Raw genomic sequence first — 8,265 nt, forward strand, 5'->3', positions numbered from 1 at the left:
ATGAATTATTTTCCGCTAGTCGCCCCTCTGAGCCTTTCTTTAGCCTTCCATAAACCACAATTCCTTTACCCTGTTACAAAAACAAAACAAAATAAAAAAAAATAATAAATCAACCTACCCAATCTAGAATAAGTCTGAGAATAGAATGAGTGAAGAAAGAAGAAGAGAAAAACCTGTGTAAACAAAAGTTAGTTAAGTGCTTCAGAAAATAAAGAAAAGAAGTTTCCATCCAAAGAAAAAAAAAAAAAATAAAATAAAAACTCCAAAAAAAAATAGAATAAAAGGAGTCAAAAGCCAAAGAAAAAGAAAAAAAAAATATGGCTAAGGATGGAAACAAAGTGTAGAAGCAAAAGTAAATAACAAGGTTTTCTCTAGTTACATAATATGAAGACTCTATTATCTCAGACTTGTCCTTTTTGAATATCCATTTCCTTCCTTCTTAAACCATCTCCTAATCCCCGCAACACCTAATAAAGACCTCTAGCTTAATTAGGAATAGGTTAGTGGGATAGTAAGTGGCAGATGTGTTTGATCGACCCCGGCTTCCTTGTTGTCATTGAGATTGTAAGGTAAAGTGTGCCCACTGCACACTGGAGTAGCGAAACTTGAGTGGAAAAATCAGAGTGGTTTTTGTCTTGACATTTATGTGAGGACCTACTTAAGGACGCTATTCCAGTTTTCAGAAACGGACCTGCTATTACATTTCATAGTATTACTCATTGTTATATGTTTATTTTAGATGATTGATTATTATGCATATATTAGCTTAGGGTTCTGACTGGGTTATTCTTATGTATTTGCTAGTGAGATGTATAGATAGTTGAGACATGAATGAGAAAACAATAGTTTTATTTCTTAGTCGTTGTAGTATAGATGAAGTTTGTGAGTACCTTCACTGGAAAACTCTCACGAGGCTATAACTCGTCCACTAGGGAATTCCTAGTGGTTTAAGGCCTTGTTGCATATGGTCAATGCAATCGCACTCTCATAAACGAGAGAGTAGTTAGAACTCCATTTTGGTCACTTATTCTAATTTCTCATCTTTGCTTGAGGACAAGCAAAATGCTGTTTGGGGGTGGTTTGATAAGAGCCCAAAACTGTAGTTTTAACCCCTTAATAATCATACTGTTAGACCAATTATGTGAATAATAAGTAAGAGTTAATACTGATTACGTGTTTTTATGCATTTCAGGCTTCAAAGTCCATTATGTGCATAAATGTGCCACATTAGCGAGATAAAGGAGCAAAAGCGCCAGAACTTCCGAATGCCATATCTTTGGACTCAGACCTCGGAATTGGGCCTACCTTATGTCAAAACGACCGGCTCGGAAAGAGCTTTGCAATGGTCCAAGCCTTGACCCAATCAGAGGAGCAGAAGTGGACGAAAAGTCTGTGGAAGCCAACTGCAGCTGAAGAGGCCTTTTTGGACTGAAAGAATTGGGTTTTGGGCCTGATTCTCTGGCCCAAACCATGGCTCCAAGCCCATGCACGAATTTTGGATCTGGATGTATAAAAACAAAAGCTTAGCTCTTTGTTAATGGTAGCTAGTTAGACCTAAATTAAGATATAGAATTATAGATCTAGTTTTATTAATTAAATTAAGTTTTAGTTCCATTTAAATTCTTGTTTTAGATTAAATCTCTGAATCATTGTTCTTGATTGATTAGATAAATAAAGTAGTATTTTTATCAAGTTTGAGTTTTGTCATTTCCAGTATAGATCTAATTTCAATTCTTGTTCCTATTTCATTCCAGCCATTAAGTTAGATTCATTATTGTTCAAATTAAGTAAATCTAAATTTCTCACATTATGTTTAGTTTAGATTCAATGGGAAATGTTAGATTGATGATTCAAGGCTAAACCTCCATTAGAGGGGTTGATGAAGCCTTGATGAAAACTTAGTTGTTTAGTATAGAAACGTTTTAGCATCTATTCCACTCTAGAAGGTCGTGTTTAAGCCATGAGAATGGGTGGGGCGACCTCACATGCTAGTTAGTACTTGGTAGAAATGCCATGAACACTAGGGATTAGACTTGGAATTCTTGCCGAAAACGTAAGAATCGAGATACCACAATCTGTACTAGGTGATTAAGTTGGATTCGAGGTGGATTCAATTCCCTCTAATTCCTTTATCTAGAGTCAAACAATAGTATTTCCATAGCATTTGTAGTTAATTTCTAGTAATCATCTTAATTAAGTATCGTGAGTATAATATTTAAATAAAGCTCTCATTGACTTAAGAGCTACTAGTTAGACTTAGAAAACAATCCATGCTAGGGAACTAGGAGTGGAACGAACTTCGTACTCCATTTAGTGCAATTGGCATTGAGAGTAGAAGCTTTGATAATCACGTAAAAGAATAGTTCTAGTTTACTTACGTTGTGAATTCATAGTTCATTTCGTAGGTAGACTATTCATTATATAGTTATCATTGAAAGCTGCCTTAATAACTGCACCTATAATTCAACCTCCTAATTGGTCAAAATCGTTTGAGCTTATGTGTGACACCAGTGACTATGCTGTTGGTGTTGTTCTAGGTCAAAAACATGATAAGGGACCTACAGTTGTTTACTATGCAAGTTCTTAGCCATTGTCTATGCTTTACACAAATTTCGTCCCTATTTAATAGGTTCAAAAACCTTAATCTATACTGATCATGTAGCATTTAGGTACCTTCTCACAAAGAAGGATGCTAAACAGAGGTTGATCTGATGGATTCTTCTCCTGCAAGAATTCACCTTGGAGATTAAAGATAAAAAAGTAGTTGAAAACGTAGTGGCTGACCACCTGTCTCGGTTAACTGATGATAGTGACGGTAATTCCGAGCCCATTTTAGATTCATTTCCTGATGAACACCTTTACGTAATCTTCTCTGCACCCTGGTATGCTGATATTGTGAATTATCTTGTGACTGAAGAGACTCCGCCATTGTGGAATAGAAATCAGAAGAAGAAGTTCAAGTAAAGTACTATCATTGGGATGACCCATATCTTTCCAAATACTGCCAAGATCAGATCATCCGACATTGCATTCCAGAATGGGAATAATCTGCTGTTCTTTCCTTCTGCCACGAACAGGCTTGTGGAGGGCATTTTAGTGCCAATAAAACCGCTGCTAAGGTCTTACAATGTGGACTCTATTGGTCAACACTCTTTCGCGATGCATTTCTTCATTGCAAGGCATGTGCTCGTTGCCAACATCTCGGTCGTATTTCTACACGTAACATGATGCCCTTAAATCCCATTCTCATAGTGGAGATTTTTGACATCTGGGGCATCGATTTCATGGAACCTTTCCCAACTTCTAATGGTTTTATTTACATCCTAGTAGTCATAGACTATGTATCTAAATGGATTGAGGCCATACCATGTCGTAACAATGATCGGTTTAATTAAAGAAAATATTTTTTCAAGGTTTGGTGTTTCAAAAGCCATCATCAGTGATGGTGGATCATATTTTTGTAATCGAGTTTTTGAACATATCATGAAGAAATATAGAGTAACCCACAAGGTTGCAACTCCATACTATCCTCAAATAAGTGGTCAAGTTGAAGTCTCTAATCGAGAGATTAAATGATTTTGGATAGTTAATCCCAATAGGAAAGACTGGTTTTTTCGTTTGAACAATGCACTATTGGCATACATAACCGCTTTTAAAACACTTATAGGGATGTCTCCTTATAGGCTTGTCTTTGGAAAACCTTGTCATCTGCTAGTTGAACTAGAGCATCGTGCCTTGTGGGCAATAAAAATCCTTAATTACAATCTCGATGCGACAGGTGAAAAGCATACACTACAAGCTAACGAGCTCGAAGAGATCCGAAATGATGCTTATGACCTTTCAAAAGATTACAAAACCAACATGAAAAGGATTCATGATAAGTATATTTTACGAAAACATTTCAAAGTTGGTCAAAAAGTTTTGCTTTATAACTTTAGATTGCATCTTTTTCCAGGAAAACTAAATACTCGATGGACTGGTCCTTTTAATATAACTGAAGTCACCCCTTATGGGACTATTACTTTAAGAACCATAAGGATAACAATACCTTTAAAGTTAATGGTCAGTGCCTCAAATGTTTTCATGAGTTATAGTCTACGGATGTCGAAGAAATCCTTTTCCAAGATCCCATCTACGAGGATTGAATCCTCTTTTCCGATGTATTCCTTTCCCATTCCATCTTTTTCTTTAAGGGGATACATCAATAAGGTAACCGGACCTCTCCACTTCGAGGGTGTGGTTGTATGTGCTGGAGCCTTAGTCCATAGTATATCTCGCATATTCTTTGTAAATTAAAACACTTTTTACTCGTCGTTGGAGTAAGTATGAACCTGTGGAACGAGTATACAATTTTTCTTTTCTTTATTTTATACTTCTTTCTCAAAAATGTTTGTTTTCTTTGTGCTATTAATGATAGATTCTCGATACATTAATAGTTAAATGATTTTTCAAAATGGGCAATGGATTTTACATTAATATATCTGTTACTTATATTTTTACTAATGGTTATATCCGTTAGCTCTGGGGCGTCACTCTCACTTAGGCCAAATTTAGTAACGGATATAACTGTTACTGATAATAATTTTAGTAACGGTTATATCCGTTACTAAAATTCTTTGTAACAGATAGCCAACTGTGGATGGCCCGATTAAATTTCTCATTTCTAACGGATATATCCGTTAGTAATGGATGTGCCATTTACTAACTATTGTTTGTAACGAAAATATCCATTAGTAAACTATATCCACTAAAAAAAAAAATCCTAGGTCAAATTTTTTCCACCCTGCAAATGCAAATCTAATTCTTCCACATTTGACTATTCCATCTCACATAAATATCTACACAACAACTCAAGCAATAAATGAATAACAAGAAAAACCAATAACTAATCAAACTTTATTGAAATAAAACCACCAATCCAAATCTCAATTTACATACAAAGAAACAAAGCCTCCAATCCAAATCACAATTTACATTGAAACAAAAACAAAGTCTCACAATGAGTTTTCCTACTTCCTTCCTTGATTCATTTCTACCATATACAGATAGTCATATATTGACAAACCTAACAAGCACATGGTTCTCATTGTCAATTACTTGAACAGAAATGTTTCCTAGCTATAGCACAGAAGCAAGCATAGCAAATGTACTCTCTTGATCATATTTACAAAGTCGAACAGTATCTAATGCCTCCTGATCAAATGAGAGAAAAAAAAAACCATAAGCTGTGTTATCATTATTAATAACTAATAGCAAAAGAGCTATAAACCTAAGAATAAATATAAGTAGTATTAGTGTACTTTGCAGGTATAATGTTTATCTTTGAGTTACCACATAAGCAAATGGAATCATTCAGTCAAGTGGCCTAAGTTTCCGTAAGAATATTTTTTTCTTCCTTTAGTTGGAACTTTTGCCAAATGGACCCATTGACTTGATCCTATAATCTTCACTTTGAAATTGAAGAAAAAGCAACAAAAAAATAGTACTTGTAAACCGGCCAAAAACAGTGCATATCCTTCAAAAATAATATTGCTGCCTTGGTCAAGTATGTTGGGGTTCAAGATTTAAAGGATGGACAGACCTGAATAACATAGAACACGAGGAACAAACTACCTTTTTAAGATAGAGCCTACAACAATGACCAAATACGAGATGATGCCATTAACGATATCGACACGTCAAGCTTGCTGGCCATGGGGTACATGTTTAATACATGCATGAGCTGATTATTCTTACTGAAGTGCAAGTGATGCAATTAAAACGAACGTAAGCCCAGTGTATTGTCCACATTGTTGTAATGTTGGTCTAAGACACAAGACAAATAAATAAGATGCACTACTGCCACTACTTAAAAAATGGAAAATAATTCAAAAGCATTTGTATGTAAATCTGGATTTAAAACCATAGAATGGTTGCAAGCATTTGTTAACAAACTTAAGTACTCAATAACATAAAATTATATCCACTTCACAAGTAGCATAGTTAAAAGACCAATTTTGGAACCTACCTTAGTTTTGCATTACATATTACAATTGCAAGGATCAAAAACAGAATTGAGGCAGCATAATGGAACAGGGCTACTCGTTGTGAGCCTAAAAAATAAGGGGAAAAAATGAAACAAAATGACACTTGATTAGTGCAAAATGTCAAGGCGAACAAGCAATGAAACTTAGAAGTAGTTACTCGCCTCATATAATCCAATGATAAAACTATAAAAAACATGCTATCTAACCATGATAAAAACATAAAACCATACTTATTATTCGATAAGAAGTCTTGGTGAAGAAGTTTCTTGAGCAATGTGTCCTGAAATACCAAAATCAAGACAATCATTAGGGATATGTGAAGAACCATAGGCATAAAAGCTTTTAACTGACACCTGTACAAGGAAGGAACCAAGGAGTATGACCTATTTTCTTAAATTCTGTTTTGTGTGTGTGTGTGTGCTGCCATGGCAAGATTGAATATAATTTAAGAGTCAAGTAAAGATCTGTTCAAGTAGTTCACCTGTTCTGGTGACAACATATTATCGGAGATATTGATAAGTGGATCCTTCTCAGTCGCTGAAGATTGCCACTAGATTTAGTGCCATTATAAAAACCACAAAAATCTATAGTCCATCATAACTCGCCACAGTGTGTGTGAGCATCAATAATGGAAACAAACTTCCTCCAACCCAAAATAACCTCCAAAATCAGATATATGTCCGCTTAAATAATACAGCAGCCTCCAACAAGGTGTCAACTAAATTACTCAAGTTACAAGGTCGGATTATCCCTCTGATCTTCTATAACCCGAAAACGGTTGAAGAATGTCTTGATCTTCTCTATTGAAACCTTAGCTCGCAAGAAGATAATATCCACCAGACCACGAACACAGTTACTCTAGTAGAATATCTTCTGAACTATTTAGCAAAGAAAGGAACGCTCCCGAACTGAAATATAACAATCTTTTTACTAACACTGACATCTCCAGCAATACAATTTGAAATTAATGGACAAATATACCAATTACAACAGTATAAATAATAATGAAGTAACTCAATTTTATCCGTTGTATGCCTTGTGCTCATTGAAAATTAAAACTAGTAAAGATCAACTTAATAAGTAGCTCAAACCATATCCCTCCAATCATTTAACAACTTTACACTCAAGCTAATAAAAAATAAAAACCCTCAGCTCAACTGCCAATTCAACTAAAACAAAAATACCCCTTTCCTCAATTTCAAATCATAAATCAAAGTAACACAATTCAAAGTTAAAGTTCGAATCTTTTTCAAACAAGAACATGTGGAGTTACTTCAAAACCTAGGGTTTTGAGTATAACCACTCTCAATTTTTTAAAAAAAAACAATCGAATTAAATCTAGGGTTTTGAAAAATAAATAATACTTATTGCAGTGATTTGGAACATGTGAAAAAGTTTTTTTTTTTTTTTTTTTTTTTTTAAATTTGTCGAATTGAAAAGCCTAAAATTAAGTAGAGAGAAATTGCGTACCTTCGTAGAGCGACTGCTACTGTGTACCTCTGTTCTTTAGAAAAGACGAGCCTTTCCTCTTCTTCGAGTGATAGATCATGATGGTAAACATGGTTCGGCCTCATTAAACCATTCGAGGAGAAAAGCTTTTGGCTTTTGTTTTATTTTCTTTTTTTTCTCGGTAAAACATATTAAAAGCTGGGTCAAAAAACATAAATTGGGATATATACTAATGAAAAACTTGATAAGTAACGGATATATTCGTAAGAAAATTGGTAACAGATATATCCGTTAGAAATGAAAAAATGGTATGTTAGGAATTGACCACTCTGGTATAGTAATGCAATCTAGGGGTAGTTTGAGATTAGCTTTGCATACTAAGGGTCGCCTATATCACTGAGCTATTTGCCCAGGTAAGGACATTCCATGTCTTGCGCTATAAATCCCACAACTCGCGTAGCTGAAGCTCTGTCTGTCTAGATTGGGTTCGCCACAGAGCCAACACGAAAGTTGCCTAAGATTATCTATTTTGTTTTCAAGTAGTACGATCTAGAATCACATCATTTGAGTACGAGTTTCTTAAAATATCTCTCCATAGTTTTCAAAATCAGAAGATATAAAAATGAAATTTATACGCCTAGAGTAACCAAAATGATACCGGATTAACGTATAATTTTATCTTATTGGTAAAACCTCTATATGAGAGATGTATTTTTAATGAGAAAACCAACTAAAAAAAAAAGAAAAAGAGACAAGGCGTCTCCAAATGAGAATTAAACAAATAGAGTAA

The 8,265-nt window shown here is 34.7% G+C and overlaps 1 long non-coding RNA gene across 1 annotated transcript; it reads right to left on the bottom strand.

The window, feature by feature from the left end:
* Positions 1-4,952: 4,952 nt before the first annotated feature.
* Positions 4,953-6,703, bottom strand: LOC147503856 (uncharacterized). The gene is made up of 4 exons (XR_015220279.1): positions 6,508-6,703; positions 6,257-6,306; positions 6,008-6,092; positions 4,953-5,193 (listed from the first exon to the last, which is right to left on the bottom strand). It is a non-coding gene; the product is annotated as an uncharacterized LOC147503856 (long non-coding RNA).
* Between the last annotated feature and the right edge of the window lie 1,562 nt (positions 6,704-8,265).

Source organism: Coptis chinensis, chromosome 4, assembly GCF_015680905.1.
Source record: "Coptis chinensis isolate HL-2020 chromosome 4, ASM1568090v1, whole genome shotgun sequence".
Taxonomy (NCBI): domain Eukaryota; kingdom Viridiplantae; phylum Streptophyta; class Magnoliopsida; order Ranunculales; family Ranunculaceae; genus Coptis; species Coptis chinensis.